The sequence below is a fragment of the Octopus sinensis genome, linkage group LG4 (genome assembly GCF_006345805.1).
Source record: "Octopus sinensis linkage group LG4, ASM634580v1, whole genome shotgun sequence".
Lineage (NCBI taxonomy): Eukaryota > Metazoa > Mollusca > Cephalopoda > Octopoda > Octopodidae > Octopus > Octopus sinensis.
Window position 1 is genome coordinate 4,749,977 of NC_043000.1, and position 17,645 is coordinate 4,767,621.

Below are 17,645 nucleotides of genomic sequence, written 5' to 3' on the forward strand. Positions count from 1 at the left end.
GTTCACTTTGAGTGAAGAAAAATGCAAATTTTGCCCATGAAATGTGACTTATCACCTGTAACACCACATGCAATTTTTGCTGTTTTACTTACCTTCAATTTTCCGATTTTTCTCCATGGATCCACCTTTATGATTGAAATATCCCTACCTGTATCCAACTGTAGTTTAATATTTACATCATTTATTTTTAGATGTGCAAATTTTCTTGTTTTTTTGTTGTATTCACTTACTGCTGTAAACACCTTAGAACTTTTTGCATTTGATCCTCATAAGCTTGTCCTGCAGTGTGAGCTCTTGTGGCCAAGTTTCTGACAACTATAGCGTTTTCAGTTTCTAAACAGACACCCTTTTTTGTTACGTCTGTAACAAGGATAGGGGCCTGGCACCCTTTTTTGGTTGTACTTTCCAGGTCAGCACATTTGTATTTTTTCGGAATCTTTCTCTTGAATTTTTTCACGGCATGCTTCAGGTTTACCATTATCTGACATTCTTCTGCAATGGTCTGTAGGGTTAAGTCTTAGTTTGCTTGCTCCATTTTTGAGATAATCTTATTTATATGTAGTGGTCCCATCTATTCTCATCAGGGGATGTCATACTCTTGCCACAACAGGACTAGTTGATTACATCAACCCCAGTGTTTCACTGGTACTTAATTTATCAACCCTTAAAGGATGAAAAGCAAAGTTGACCTTGGCGGAGTTTGAACTCAGAACGTAAGGACAGACGAAATGCCACCAAGCATTTTGCCTGGTGTGCTAACAACTCTGCCAGCTTGTTGCCTTAACAACAACAACAACAATAATAATAGGTATGACAGGTTAGCATGGGAGGTAAAGAAGTTGTGGTCGATGGAAAAGGTGGTAGTGGTACCAATAATTGTCGGAGCTCTGGGAACAGTGAGTAAAAATCTTGAGAAGTACATGGAAAAAATAGGGACTGCAATAAGGGTGGAGCACTTGCAGAAAACAGCACTGCTTGGAACCGCTCGAATACTCTAGAAGGTGCTCGAAAAATAAGAGGTGTTACCTTAATTCACTGGTAGTTAACAGCTGACACCGTAGTACACCTCCAGTGTTAGAAGCTGTGCAAAGGCAATAATAATAATAATAATAATAATAATAATAATAATAATATAATAATGATGATGATGATGATGATTTCAAATTTTGGGACAAGGCCAACAAGTTAAGGGAGGAGTTAAGTTGATAACACTACCCCCGTTAACTTAACTGGTGCTTATTTTAGTGACCCCAAAAGGATAAAAGTCAAAGTTGACCTCGATTGAGTTTGAACTCAAAACATTAAGACGGATGAAATGCTGCTAAGCATTTAGTAAGGCATGCTAACAATTCTGCCATCTCGTAGCCATTGAGCTAATAATAATGGTGGTTTCAGATTTAGGCACAGGGTTAGTAATTTTGAATGGAAAAGTAAGACAATACCATCGATGTCAGTACTTGAGTGACACTTTATTATCACCTGATTGTTAGTAATCTCTGACCCCTTCATTGAAAAACCACTGACCTTGTGCCTAAATTAGAAACCAAAGTGAGACTTGTGAAAAAAAAATCCAGTTTATTAAAATTTTGTTTCTTTTTTTGATGCATAATTTTTTTATCTGTTATCTTTGTCTTGTTTCAGTTGCTGGACTGAGGCCATGCTGGAGCACCACTTTGGAGAGTCCAGTTGAAAAAATCGACTCTATTACTTAGTTTTGAAGTCTGGTACTTACTCTGTCAGTTCCTATCGCTGAACCACTAAGTTATGGGGACATGAACAAACCAACACCAGTGACCATGCAGTGGTGCAGGGCAAATACAAACACACACACACACACACAAACATATTAGATTATCAGATCAAATCATTTAGCTTTTCTCCCATTCATTTTAATCTTTTCTCATATTATTTACACAAAAAATATTTTTGCCGTAGAGTTTTATGGGTTTTTTGTAGCTCCTTTTTTCCTTTACAACTTTTAACTATCATTTTTCAAATTTGAATAAATTTGACCTGTTTTCATATATATACTCTTTTACTCTTTTACTCTTTTACTTGTTTCAGTCATTTGACTGTGGCCATGCTGGAGCACCGCCTTTAGTCGAGCAAATCGACCCCGGGACTTATTCTTTGTAAGCCCAGTACTTATTCTATCGGTCTCTTTTGCCGAACCGCTAAGTAACGTGGACGTAAACACACCAGCATCAGTTGTCAAGCAATGCTGGGGGGACAAACACAGACACACAAACACATACACACACACATATATATATATACACATATATACGACAGGCTTCTTTCAGTTTCCGTCTACCAAATCCACTCACAAGGCATTGGTCGGCCCGGGGCCATAGCAGAAGACACTTGCCCAAGGTGCCACGCAGTAGGACTGAACCCGGAACCATGTGGTTGGTTAGCAAGCTACTTACCACACAGCCACTCCTGCGCCTATAGAGTGCCAAGTAGGAAAAAAAAGAAAGAATTTATCTGACAATTCAAGACAGACAAACAGAAAGATAGACAGACAGAAAGATTTTCGAAATTCTCTTTAAGGTTGCTCAAGGTTTTGAGTATTTGTTTTTGAGAGACTCTTTGTTCCATAATTAAGATTGTTGAAAGCATATCAAACAAACTTGTTTTGTTAAGTTAAAGATATCAGAGTGGCTGTGCGTTAAAAGCTTGCTTCCCACCCTCATGGTTTTGGGTTTATCTCCACTGCATGGCACCTTGGGTAAGTGTCTTTTATTATAGCCTTGTGCTGATCAAATCCTTGTGAAGAAAATTGAAAGAAACCTGTCATATATACACATATATATATACCTTTTAAATTTGTGAATGGGAAACATTTTGAATATGCAAATAAAGCTTCTATTCTATTATGCTGACCACAGTCTAATGGTGCAGACTGGTGGACCAGTTTTTTGGGTTACATGTGATTTGTGGAAATGTGCATAGTGATGCGTTAAATATTTATACAATAAGTATCAGCTCAACGCTTGGGCTTTGTTGTTTGCTCCTTCTCGAGCCATGCCTGGTTCATAAGGGTCGGTTTCCCGGTTTCTTGGCGTATAGGTTCCTCACCTGGACGGGACGCTGGTCCATCGCAGGTGAGCTGCAAGATGCAGGAGGAAAGAGTGAGAGAAAGTTGTGGCGAAAGAGTCAGCAGAAGTTTTGCCATTACCTTCTGCCGGAGCCACATGGAGCTTAGGTGTTTCGCTCATAAACACACACATTGCCCGGTCTGAGATTCGAACCCACGATCCCTCGACTGCGAGTCCGCTGCTCTAACCACTAGGCCATGTGCCTCCACAACGCTTGGGTCAATGTAATCGATTAATCCCCTCCCCCAAAATGGCTGCCCTTATGGCAAAATTTGAAACCATTACTAATATATATATATATGCACATGTGTTTTTGTCCCCCACCATTGCTTGACGACCAGTGTTGGTGTGTTTACATCCCTGTAACTTAGTAATTCAGCAAAAGAACAATAGAATTAGTACCAGGCTTAAAAAGAAGGTACTGGTGTGGATTCATTCAGCCAAAATTCCTCAAGGCGGTGCCCCAGTATGGCTGCAATCTAATGACTGAAACACGTAAAATATAAAAGATATATCAATTATGTCTACAGTTTTGTTCTATGTTTAACATTGTGGAAAATTTAACCCATATATATTTGTCTATAATTTAACCCATATATATTTGTCTATAATTTAACCCATATATATTTGTTGTTCTATTATGTTAGAGATACTGATTATGTCTTTCTGTCGACCAAATTTCATACACAAGCATTGATCCACCCCAAGGCTAAGACAGAGAATATTCACTGAGTTGGAACCTGATAGCATGTGATTATATAGCAAACCTCTTAACCAGACAGCTTACAGTAGACACCAGGCATTGACTTTTCTAAGTTGCACTTTTCTATGTTAAGTTAAAAGGTCAAATGTAGTAACCCAATACTGCTAGAACTAAGTTTTGGTTCAACTAAACTAATGAAATAGATATTGTTATAGAGACCAACATTTGTATTGGTATACCAGTCGGATTAATGTATGTGTTTTTGTTTCTGTCTCGTTAGCAACAGAGAAAATACCATAAACTAGGCTCGTTAACCATTGGGGAAATTAGTCTTAATATCTTAATAATTTTGGACAAATAACATAACACTATGTGCAGATTTTTTGTACCAGCATGTTGTATGTGTGTATGTGCGTGTGAGTGTATGTGTGTGTGTATGTGCGTGTGTGTGTATGTGTGTGTGCATGTGTGTGTGTGTGCGTGTGTGTATGTGTGTGTGTGTATACATATATATGTATGCATACATATATATACATATACACACACATATTTGAAAAAAATGAGTAGAAATAGCTTTTCCGATAATTTTTCCACTTTAATAATTAGGTGTTTATAAGTTTAAAGTGGAAAAATTATGAGAAAAGCCATTTCTATTCATTTTTCAAATATATAATACTGTACCAAGGATTTTTTATATTTCTCATTTAACTCTCTCTCTCCCTCTCTCTCCCCACTCTCTCTCTCTCTCCCCACTCTCTCACTCTCTCTCTCTCTATATATATATATAAATATATATACACACACACACATACATAAACAGATGTACATATGTATATATTATACATATAGGCGCAGGAGTGGCTGTGTGGTAAGTAGCTTGTTTACCAACCACATGGTTCCGGGTTCAGTCCCACTGCATGGCACCTTAGGCAAGAGTCTTCTACTCTAGCCTTGCTTGACCAAAGCCTTGTGAGTGAATTTGGTAGACGGAAACTGAAAGATGCCCGTCGTATATATGTATATATATATATATATATATATATATATATATGTTAGGGTCACTCCTAAATCGTTATATATATATATATATATATATATGCATGTGTGTGTTTGTCCCCCTAGCATTGCTTGACAACAGATGCTGGTGTGTTTATGTCCCCGTTACTTAGCGGTTCGGCAAAAAGAGACCGATAGACTAAGTACTGGGCTTACAAAAGAATAAGTCCCGGGGTCAAGTTGCTCGATTAAAGGCAGTGCTCCAGCATGGCCGCAATCAAATGACTGAAACAAGTAAAAGAGTAAAAGTGTAAAAGAGTAAAGAGTATAGGTGCAGGAGTGGCTGTGCAGTAAGAAGCTTGCTTCCCAACCACATGGTTCTGGGTTCAGTCCCACTGCATGGCATCTTAGGCAAGTGTCTTCTACTCTAGCCTTGCTTGACCAAAGCCTTGTGAGTGGATTTGGTAGACGGAAACTGGAAGCAGCTCATCGTATATGTGTGTGTGTGCGAGTGCATGTGTGTGTGTATGTGTCCCACCATCACTTAACAACCGTTGTTGGTGTCTTTACATCCCTGTAACTTAGCAGTTTGGCAGAGAGGCTGGTAGAATAGGCTTACAAAGAATAAGTCCTGGAGTTCATTTGTTCAACTAAAGGCGGTGCTCCAGCATGGCTGCAATCAAATGACTGAAACAAGTAAAAGAATAATATATATACATGCATACATATATATATATATATATATCAATCAATAATAATGATAATGTCAATTATTACCAAGTAGCATAGCATTACCTTTAATTCTTTTATATACAGTTTTACATAGACCTACACACGTTTCCACTGCCTCGATTAATAACCATTGCAATTGTAGCCCTACAGTTTCTTCAGAGTCTTTACTTTAATATCCTTCAATTTAACTGTTTAAAGATTATCACTTAACTACTCTGCGTTCTGTGATATAGAGTTGTTCATTAATTTAGATGCGAACTATCTTCAATTCAAGTTTTGATTGAGTAATCACTTACAGTCCATTACTTCAAAATGTTCTGTTGTTTAAATGTTTATTACTCATTTGTGGAGGCGCAATGGCCCAGTGGTTAGGGCAGCAGACTTGCAGTCATAGGATCGCGGTTTCGATTCCCAGACCGGGCGTTCTGAGTGTTTATTGAGCGAAAACACCTAAAAGCTCCACGAGGCTCCGGCAGGGATGGTGGTGATCCCTGCTGTACTCTTTCACCACAACTTTCTCTCACTCTTACTTCCTGTTTCTGTTGTACCTGTATTTCAAAGGGCCGGCCTTGTCACCCTCTGTGTCACGTTGAATATCCCCGAGAACTACGTTAAGGGTACACGTGTCTGTGGAGTGCTCAGCCACTTACACGTTAATTTCACGAGCAGGCTGTTCCGTTGATTCGGATCAACTGGAACCCTCGTCATTGTAACCGACGGAGTGCTTCCATCCATTACTCATTTATACTGAGCAAATGTGCATTGTCTCATGTGCAAGCATTTCAAAGCTTGTTCTTGTCCAACATTTATTATATTTGCTTTAGATGTAAAAATTTGGTAAAATTCTTCTAAACAAGGGTACATTTCTTAGTTCCAGGTCTGTATGATTTTGTAGTATAAATTAATTCCCAATTTATAGAATAGCCTTTAACATAAGGGGGATCAGCCATCTGAATGTGGCTAGGGTCAGGGCGGGGTGGTGGGGGTGTTACTGATGCATTTAGCCCCAGGCGAACATCAACGTCACCAGAAGGGCTGACACCATCTCGGTGTCCTTGCCAGCCTGCAAAGGGAGATCAGCCTCCCCGAAGATACGGATACTACATACGGACCCGTTTCGAGGTTATTGCCTCTTGTCAACGTATGGTAAGCACCGCTCTTCGTTGAGGGACTTCCTCTACAGGCTGGATATATAGATTTTCACAGTAACCACAGTCACTGGCGTAGAAAATCCGTTCGAAAACAATAATAAATCTCTGATTTGTTTCTGCCTTTAATAGTCCAGATTAATTTACTAAGATTTGTTTGGAATCTTTTATTTTTATCTCTAAATAAAGGAGTGGCTGTGTGGTAAGTAGCTTGCTACCAACCACATGGTTCAGGGTTCAGTCCCACCGTGTGGCACCTTGGGCAAGTGTCTTCCACTATAGCCTTGGGCTGATCAAAGCTTTGTGAGTGGATTTCATAGACAGAAACTGAAAAGAAGCCTGTTGTATATATATATATCTATATATATATATATATATATATATAACGGAATATTTTAAAGAAACACTCATTATCGCCATGGACTCTGTGTGGGCAGTCATCTAACAGTTTTTGTTCGTCATGATGCTGACATAAGTTCCTTGTCTTTCCTGATGAGAAGGCGGTATAATGCACCCTTTATTCCTTCAGAATTGAGAATATGCAGTCTTCGAAACATATGTCGAGAATAAAGGAATTTTGTTAAATCATCGTTCGACTCCATTCTTTCATTTATTTATAATAAAAAATAAAAAAAACACACAAATTTCCACACGAAAGCACGTGATTTCTGCCCTTGGCATGTAGCTTCAACCGTGTTTTCTGACGTGAATTTGCTACCCGTGTATTGGTTAACCGAATTATCCATACTAGGATAATTCATTCAACTACTTAAACATTCATATATATATCTATATCTATATATATATATCATCAATCATCATCGTCGTTTAACGTCCGTTCTCCATGCTAGCATGGGTTGGACGGTTCGACCGGGGTTCTGGAAGCCAGAAAGCTGCACCAGGCTCCAGTCTAATTGGCATGTTCTACAGCTGGATGCCCTTCCTAACGCCAAACCACTCCGTGAGTGTAGTGGGTGCTTTTTACGTGCCACCTGCACAGGTGCCAGGCGGGGCTGGCAACGGCCACGGTCAGATGGTGTATTTTTATTGCCACCGCACGGAAAGCCAGTCGGGCGGTGCTGGCATCGGCCACGAGTCGGATAGTGCTTTTTACGTACCACCAGACCAGGGATCCTGGCTGGTTCAATCGATTTCGATTTCGCTTGCCCAACATGTCTTCACAAGCAAGGGGGTTGGCAAGGGTGCCTGTCGTACGGTCGCATGGAGTATTTTACGTGCCACGGCCACGAGTCGGATAGTGCTTTTTACGTACCACCAGACCAGAAGAATGCGTCCCATGCCGGGTGCGTTCCCATATATATATATATATATAATATATATATATATGTATTGTATGGGCGTGTGTATATTTTTGTATATCTGAAGTGACCAATGGAATAAGTACTAGGCTTACAAAGAATAAGTCCTAGGATAGATTTGTTCGACTAAAGGCAGTGTTCCAACACTGCAGCAGTCAAAATTACTGAAACAAATAAAAGAATATACAGTAGTACCTCAGTTTTCGAACAAATCTGATTGCAAAAAAATCATGCTTTATATATATATAGATAGATATCATCATCATCATCATCATCATCGTTTAACGTCCGCTTTCCATGCTAGCATGGGTTGGACGGTTCAACTGGGGTCTGGCAAGCCCGAAGGCTGCACCAGGCCAGTCAGATCATGCATGGCTCAGTGATTAGAACGTCAGGCTCACAATCATGTGGTAGTGAGTTCAACTCCTGAACTGGACTGTGTATTGTGTTCTTGAGCAAGACCCTTTATTTCACATTTCTCCAGTTAACTCAGCTGTAGAAATGAGTTGCAACATCATTGATGCCAAACTGTATTAGCCTTTGCCTTTTTCTTGGATAACTTTGGTGGCATGGAGAGAGGAGACTGGTATGCATGGATAACTGCTGGTCTTCCATAAATGATGAAGAAATACGTGGGCCTTACAGAGGGTAATTTCAAGGCCAGGTTCAATAATCACACCTTGAGCTTTAGGCACTGGGATAAAAAGAAAACGACCAAATTATCCAGTGATATATGGTCATTAAAAGATAAAGGTGTCAGTTACAACATCCATTGGAAGATTTTAGCCAAGTGTAAGCCCTACACCAAGGCTAGTGGAAAGTGCAGTCAATGTGATATGGAAAGATGGCTCATCTGGAAAAGCAGCTTAGACCCCGCTACATCTCTGAATTCAAGAACTGAACTTTTCGAATCATGCTCATATGTGGCCAAATATTTGCTACGTTTTTGGTCCCCTGGAGATTACAGATAGAACTTGCTTTCTATATTGTGTCCACGTACAAGCTTTTTATCTCTTTATACCTTTTACTTATATTTCTTATATTTATTTATATTTTTTACACATAATTTTTCTGTATTCTACCTTCCACCCTGCATTTTCCCCGTGTATGATGTGTGCATGCATATGAGTATGTGCATATATAGATGTGTGTGGGTATGTGCATATAAAGGCATGTGCATGCATACGGGTATGTGCGTATATAGATGTGGTTTACTCTTTGTATACTCCCTTACACCTTCCTTCTGTATTGTTACCCTTAGCCCTGTTTTATCTTGTGCTTGTGCGTATATAGACGTGTGTATGAACCTTTATTGTGTGCGAGTGTGTGTGTGGGTTTGTGTATATATATTTAGCGAATGGTGTGGGTGAGGATGTGTACGTTTCAAGTGAGGGTGGATGAATGTATACCATTAGGCACACGCATGTGGGTGTGCAGGCATGCATGTGTAGGTATTAACATGCGTGCTTATGCGAATACTATGAACATTTTTACTCCTTTGCCTTTACTCCCTCCCCTCACTTACGGTCATTCAAATAGCTCTTTTGTCTTAATAACAGTCAATCACACAGTAATTTCCCTTCGTATAATGGTCATTTTTCATAGCATTTTTCCAATGGCCAGATAACTGAAGAGATGGTGGTGTGGATTTCCACCTCGGCATGCGAAACTTAGAGTTTTATCATGGCTACCGAATAATTGTCACATATTACATTTACAGATAAATTCCTCTATTTACATTACATCGAGGTCTCTTTCATTCTTTTGTTGTCTTACTATTTTTACCAATATATGTATATATATATATATATATATATATGTCCTCCATACTACACTTGCACTCAGTTAAGAGGTCTTATCCTGCAAGCTACTTGGTGACCTCACTAGTGCTGGTGCAATGGAAAAAGCACTCAGTATACTCTGTAAAGAAGTGGTGTTAGGAAGGGCATCCAGCTGTAGAAACCATGCCAAAGCAGATATTGGAGCTTGACAGTTCTCTAGCTCAGCAGATTCTATTCAGCAGCTCTCCAACCTATGTCAGCATGGAAGACAGATATGATGATTATATATATATATATATATATATATATATATATACACACATTTATGCTTGTCATCTGCAATGTAAGTCAACTTACATATTAATTTAATAGAGATTTAAATTGCATTCATAGTTCTTTCAGGTAATTACATATTCCCTGACACAAATTGCTCTTCATCCTGCATTAAGAAAAGCTCTTTTAAAGTCCACACAAAGGAATTTGGACATGTATCTCTCGGTAAAAATAAGTTCATTCTTTTGGCTTAATATTGGAAAAGGGTGACTAATAATATGAAGTTTCTCGGTGTGACATATGCAACAGTAAGTTAATTCATCTGTGAATGATGGTGTTATATCTAGTATTGATGAAATATTGTTACCAGTTCAAATATGCTTGTGGTACGTTTGAACTTGTAAGACAGGCATTCACTGTGCTTTGTCGTGAAGAACATTTCTTATTATAGACAAATGGTGTGTAAAATTAGCACACAGCAAAATCAGCTGACAAAACGCAGTGAATGGCTTTCTTACGAGTTTGAACGTGCCACAAGCATATTTAGATTAGTAATAACATTGCATGAATATACATCACTGCTTAGTGTTCCCACCGTGTAATATCTAGTATTGTCCATATAATACCATTGGTTTCATTTCTATTTATTGATCTAATATATTTAGAAAATCTTGTGATTTCCTTCAGGTTTCAGTGTTGAAATGAACAGTGGTAGTGGAGCAGGTAGCTTTTGAACGAGCAACTCTTTAATAATAATACCTGTGATGTATTGATAGTGAAAATATTACAAAAGTGCAGTGAACAGATTTGAAACTGTTACTTGTCATTTCTTCTCAATCTCCTGATATATACAGTCAACAAAAGAGAAAATTGAATGAAACTATGGTTCAGGTATTATGTTATGTAATCTTCTTTGCCTAACATATTACAAATATATCAGGCTTCACACACTTTCAACAGTATGTGTACATTATTTCTGTATCATAATATAAACAAAACAAGCACACACACACACACACATATATAAAGAGAGAGAGAGCACTTTATGGGTAGATCTGTATGCATGTATGTGAGTATGCATAAGGTATATGGATGTGTATGTATGTGTGTGTGTGCATGTTGTTGCTGTTGTTGTTAGAACAAGTTAGTCTTGGTTGACTGTAATAGGTATTTATTGATCTCTTGTCCGGTCTGATAGCCACACAGCAACCCATGATTGTTGATGTTGCAACAAGTCATGATGATGATGATGATGGCATAAAATACATGAGGTGGTGATGGTGGTGGTAGTGGTTGTTGTTGTAATAATGGAAATGATATGATGGAGATGTGAAGATATATATATATATACACACACACACACATATATACACACACACATATATATATACATATATAGATGCATATATATATATATATACATATATATAGTCAGGCATACATATAAATAGTCAGGCATACATACACATACACTCATGCATGTGTCTATGAAATGAATATTATAACTACTGCTACTACATTCATTTGTGGTATATTTTTATTTCTTATGTTCAAAAGATAACAAAAGAATAAAGCCATCTTAAATATAACAACAAAGTCATTTATTTTGTAAATTTAATTGCAGAACAATAATAAGGGAGAAAAATATGCAAAAAAAAAACACACTTTTTTTTCAGGCAGTGTTTTTTTTGTTGTTTTTGTTTTTCAGTAGTAAAATGTTAAGCATAAAATTCTCAGGAAATAGAAAAGAAAATTTGATACTTAATAGTGAAATGAAGTTCTTACCAACAAATATTCATGTCTGTAGAAGAGGAGTATGTACAGTCAATAGACTTAATCTCAGTAAGTTACTGGTGCTTGTATGATTTTATCAACCTTGAATAGCTGATCGTTTGATACAGGCTCACCAATATTACAAATATAAATACATCTGACGAGGCACAAGGCCATTTCTTGTGGAGGAAGTTACAGTCAACTGAACCTCAGAGGCATGAAAGACAAAAATGAAACCTAGATGGATTTGAACTCATAATGTAGAAGAGAAGAGAAGGATAAAACAGAATACAATATGATATTTAGTCAAAGACTTTTCTGTTTCTGCCAACTCACCACATCATTTCTCTTTTACCAATATATTTTCAAATGTCTAAACAGGAAAGTTATAGGTTATTGAATCAAAATTTCATATATATTAGAGAATATATAATACATATATATATATATTTCATATATAATACATATATTTAGTATATATTACAGGCCCTTCACTGAATTTAGATGTGAAAGCAACATCAACTAACTGATATCAGTTATTCTTATATAAAAGGATGGAATACTTAGAGACATCATGCATTGCCCATAGTATTTCTTTCAAAGGCAGACACAAGTCCATGAGTTTTTGAAGAGGGGTATAGCATTCATATCAACACATACAGTACTTAACTGGTTCTTATTTTATTGATGCCAGAAGGATGAGAGGTAAAATCAATGCTAGCAGGGGGCCAATAAAATAACCCCTGTAAATAAACATTGGATATTATTATTATTATTATTTTTTTGTTTTCTGCTTAAACAGTCCTGTAAATCTGCTGCCTTCTTAATGCCATCTGACACTGTGTCTGCTGCTATGATAGAAACTTACTGTCTTAAAGTGATCAAAATTCCATGCTAATTTATGTTTCACACACCAGCTTAATAATGGCAAAGTTATTTTAAAAAAATGAGTTATTTCCAGAATTAATAGACTAGATGCAGTGTATTTCAATAGGAATATGGAAATGGAAGAGTTAAAATGAGATTAAATTTGTGAAGGAGAATCCAACCTGGACCTTCAAACTGAGCTGACAACCTTATTCATCAAGAGTTTGACTTCTCATCATTCTATATCCAATAAATATATCTAATACTTACAAATGATTGAACCTCTATGTGATAAAATTCACTATATGTTGGCTAAGTGGATATGGAATTAGACTACCAACTCCATAGATCCTGAGTTCAATTCCATGACAGGCTTTGAGTACTTCTTGTATGTTTCTGCAGAATATTTAACATCTACACATTTCAGTTCAACTAGCTATCAACCAATAAAATAACACCTATGTGGTCATTCAACATGCTAGTAACAACAGCCAAATTTCATTCAAATCACACACAAAAGCAACCTTGAAAAATAAAATAGTCAATGAAAATTACAGATAGGATAACATATTCCCAGACACATATAAAAAAAAAGTTAGTTAGTCAATGCTGGAAACCCTTTGATCATAGTTCCGATCGATCAAAGCTGATCTGGAACTATACAGGACGACCTAATAAACATTAATATGATAGGAAATATCAATCCTGAGAAATTTCATCAAACAATTATCCCTCATCATCATCATCATCATCATCATTTAACGTCCGCTTTCCATGCTAGCATGGGTTGGACGGTTCAACTGGGGTCTGGGGAGCCCGAAGGCTGCACCAGGCCAGTCAGATCTGGTAGTGTTTCTACAGCTGGATGCTCTTCCTAACGCCAACCACTCCGAGAGTGTAGTGGGTGATTTTATGTGCCACCAACACAGGTGCCAGACGAGGCTGGCGAATGGCCACGCTCGGATGGTGTTTTTTACATGCCACCGACACAGGTGCCAGATGAGGCTGGCAGACGGCCACGCTCGGATGGTGTTTTTTATGTGCCAGCGACACAGGTGCCAGACGAGGCTGGCAGACGGCCATGCTCGGATGGTGTTTTTTTTTATGTGCCATCGACACAGGTGCCAGACGAGGCTGGCGAACAGCCACGCTCGGATGGTGTTTTTTTTTATGTGCCACCGACACAGGTGCCAGACGAGGCTGGCAGACGGCCACGCTCGGATGGTGTTTTTATGTGCCACCGACACAGGTGCCAGATGAGGCTGGCGAACGGCCACGATCGGATGGTGTTTGTTACGTGCCCACAGCACGGAGGCCAGTCGGGCTGCGTGCAAGGTCTAAAGTTATAATAGTAGTAGTAGTAATAATAAATTGTAGTAGTAGTAGTAGTAGTAGTTTGTTCCATAATAGTATATACTGTGTACAAGCTGCACAGAACATTATTGTTGAATAAATTTGAATACTGTTTCATAACATTGATTGATTTCTTTATATTTTGTTAATTTTTATGTCAGTCATAAGGCCACAGATGTGGAGGTGGGGGAGGACCCCCCCCCCCCAGTTTATTACCTATTTTGTTAACTCTGGAATGATAAAAATAAAAAAGTCAATTGTAGCAGGATTATACAACTCAGAATGGAAAGAGATTTGAATTCATTTCTGTAAGATGTTACACCCTCAGCTTTGTCGTTTTGGCCAATCAGACTTGTTATATTGATATTATGCATTTAAATGGCAATTTACTGGCAATTAACAAAAACAAAAACTACTTTTGTTATAGGCACAGGTATGACTGTGTGGTTAAAAAATGTGATTTCAAATTTTGACACAGGGTCAGCAGTTTCAGGGGAGTACTGGGATCACTTACATCGACCCCAGTGTACAATTGGTACTTATTTTATCAACCTGAAATCGATAAACAGCCAAGCCCACCACAGTGGAATTTGAACTCACAATGTAAAGATGGATGAAATGTCGCTTAGCGTTCTACCCATCATGCTGCTAATGGTTCTGCCAGCTCACCATTCTAATGTGTGGTAAGAAAATTTGCTTCCCAACCATGTGATCTTCGGTTCAGTCCCACATCACAGCATCTTAGGCAAGTGTCTTTCACAATAGCTCCAGGCTGACCAAAGACTTGTGAGTGAATTTGGTAGATGGAAACTAAAAGAAGCCTGTTGTGTGTCTGCATGTATATATGTGTGTGTGTGTGTGTATATATATATATATATATATGAGGGGGTGTATGAAAAGATTTGAAGTCTTGTACCATGTTTTGTTTTTTTGAGGTTCAAGACTTTTCATACACCCCTCATATATGTATATGTGTGTGTGTCTTTGTGTTTGTCCCCCACCACTACTTGATAACCAATGTTGGTTTGTTTACATCCTCCTCTGTAACTTAGAGGTTCAGCAAATAGAGACCAGATAGAATAAGCATCAGGCTTAAAACAAAATAAGTACTGGGGTCAATTTGTTTGACTATACCTTTTACGGTGGTGCTCCGGCATGGCTGAAGTTCAATGATTGAAACAAGTAAAAAATAAAAAGTAAATGTAATTCGATATGAATCAATGTGTAAGTAATAACCCTTTCTACTACGGGCACACGGCCTAAAATTTTGAAGGAGGGGGCTAGTCGATTACATTGACCCCAGTGCTCAAATGGTATTCATTGTATTAACCCTGAAAGGATGAAAGGCAAAGTTGACCCTAGTGGATTTTGAACTCAGAATGTAAAGACAGATGAAATAGTTATTTCTTTACTACCCACAAGGGGCTAAACACAAAGGGGACAAACAAGGACAAACGAATTAAGTCGATTATATCGACCCCAGTGCGTAACTGGTACTTATTTAATCGATCCCGAAAGGATGAAAGGTAAAGTCGATCTCGGCGGAATTTGAACTCAGAACGTAGCGGCAGACGAAATACCTATTTCTTTACTACCCACAAGGGGCTAAACACAAAGGGGACAAACAAGGACAGACAAACGAATTAAGTCGATTATATCGACCCCAGTGTGTAACTGGTACTTATTTAATCGATCCCGAAAGGATGAAAGGCAAAGTCAACCTCGGCGGAATTTGAACTCAGAACGTAGCGGCAGACGAAATACCGCTCAGCATTTCGCCCAGTGTGCTACCGATTCTGCCAGATGAAATACTGCTATGGTTTTCGCCCGGCGTGCTAACGATCCTGCCAGTTCATCACCTTTAATGTGTAAGTAATAATAATATTTTCCAGGTTCAGCGTTCAAGCTCCAAAAACTGAATTGAGTCATTCAAGGTTTATATTTTTAATATTAATTTTTATCGTTTACTTTTTCCTGTTGTTGAACTGTGGCCATGCTGGGGCACTATCTTGAAGAGTTTTAGACAAATGAATCAACCCCAGTACTTTAAGTTTTTTCAAGTCTAGAACTTATTTTATTGATTTCCTTTCCTGAACTGTTAAGTTGCAGGATGTAAACAAACCAGCACCAGTTGTCATGCAGTGTTTGGGGACAAACACACACATATGATGGGATTCCATACAGTTTCTACCAATTTCACTCACAAAGCATTGTTTGGCCTAGGGCTTTAATAGAAGACACCTCCCCAAGATACTGCACAGTGGGATTGAACCCAAAACCACATGGTTACAATTCAACCTCCTTAACCACACAACCATGCCTGAGCCTTCTTAACCACATAATATTTGGAAGTCAGGGATTGAGAGATAAAACATAGAGTGAAGAGATAACTCCGGATAAATGGAATTCTGGGGAAAAAAATAATTGGGAAAATGTTTAATAAGATGTCTTGGGGATGAGACAACCAACGTGGCTAATGAGAAGTGGGTGAGACAAATGGGTTTAGGGGAAGTTAGCAAATTCAGAGGAGCAGAGACCTTTGTGAACACAGACTACAAGTTGGCAGTTTAATCAATACTCCATCTAAAATAGCCATTTCATGTCTAATAAACAAATATTGTTTGCTTAATCCTTCTCCTGTCAACTCACCTGAGATTACCTCTGATTCTAGAATACAAATTTTCTGTTTTAAAGTGACTGAAATTAAAATTTATGAATTTGCTTTGCAAGAGTCCTGATGTGAAATCATGTGTTGAAACAGATATTGTTATATTTCGGAACGGTCGTTTTTTTTTTTCTTCCTTTTTTTGCCAAATAAACACACACACACACACTATATCTGCTCTTCATTCGTTTATTATTGTTCTTATTTATTGTATGTCCATTATCTGGAAATCTTTCATCACACATCTGTGACCCCTTCAACGACTCTTCCATGAGGAAATACGTGGATGGAAGAGTTGCTGAAGAGGTCACAGGTGTCTAACGAAAGATTTCCAGACAACGGACGTAAGTTAAATTAAGAACAATAATAAATGAGTGAAGAACAACTATATAGGGCATGTGTTTATTTGGTAAGAAGAAAAGACCACCTCAAAATTAAAATCTTCCATCAAAATCTTGTCAATTTGCTTCAAAGAATAACCTAAAAATGAGAAAGTCATTTTACTAAATTTTTCATTATTTTCAAAATTTATTGAAGTAAATGCAAATGTATTTTAACATAAATATATGGTAATAAAAGGGTTAAGAGGATTCTCAGACTTTGATCAAGTATTATCATTGTAAAGAATTATACATATATTAAAGAAATTTAAAGAAAAATAACCATTAGTCTTCATAATTGCAAATCATATCACTACATTAAAAAAAAGAAGTCTAGGAAAGAGGTAGAATTTGATATCCTTTGACTATACATAATGGTAAGTCAGTAAGACTGATCCCAGTATATTACTGGCAAATCTTTGTTTTGACAGAACATGGAAGACCAAATGGCTAAGTTAACTTTGTACAACATAACAAAAAAAAAAAAAACCCCAAAAAAACAGAATTGATCTGATGTGCTGCATTTTCTGCAAATGGTCTATCCTTAATGTGGC

At 37.8% G+C, this 17,645-nt stretch overlaps 1 long non-coding RNA gene across 1 annotated transcript in view; it reads right to left on the reverse strand.

The window, feature by feature from the left end:
* Nucleotides 1-479: 479 nt before the first annotated feature.
* The window catches only part of LOC118762857, a 20,862-nt gene continuing 3,696 nt past the window's right edge, over nt 480-17,645 (reverse strand). The window contains exons 2-3 of the long non-coding RNA XR_004998601.1: nt 16,875-16,879; nt 480-492 (exon numbers count right to left, since the gene is read on the reverse strand). This is a non-coding gene — a long non-coding RNA (uncharacterized LOC118762857). The remainder of the gene's footprint in view (nt 493-16,874; nt 16,880-17,645) is intronic.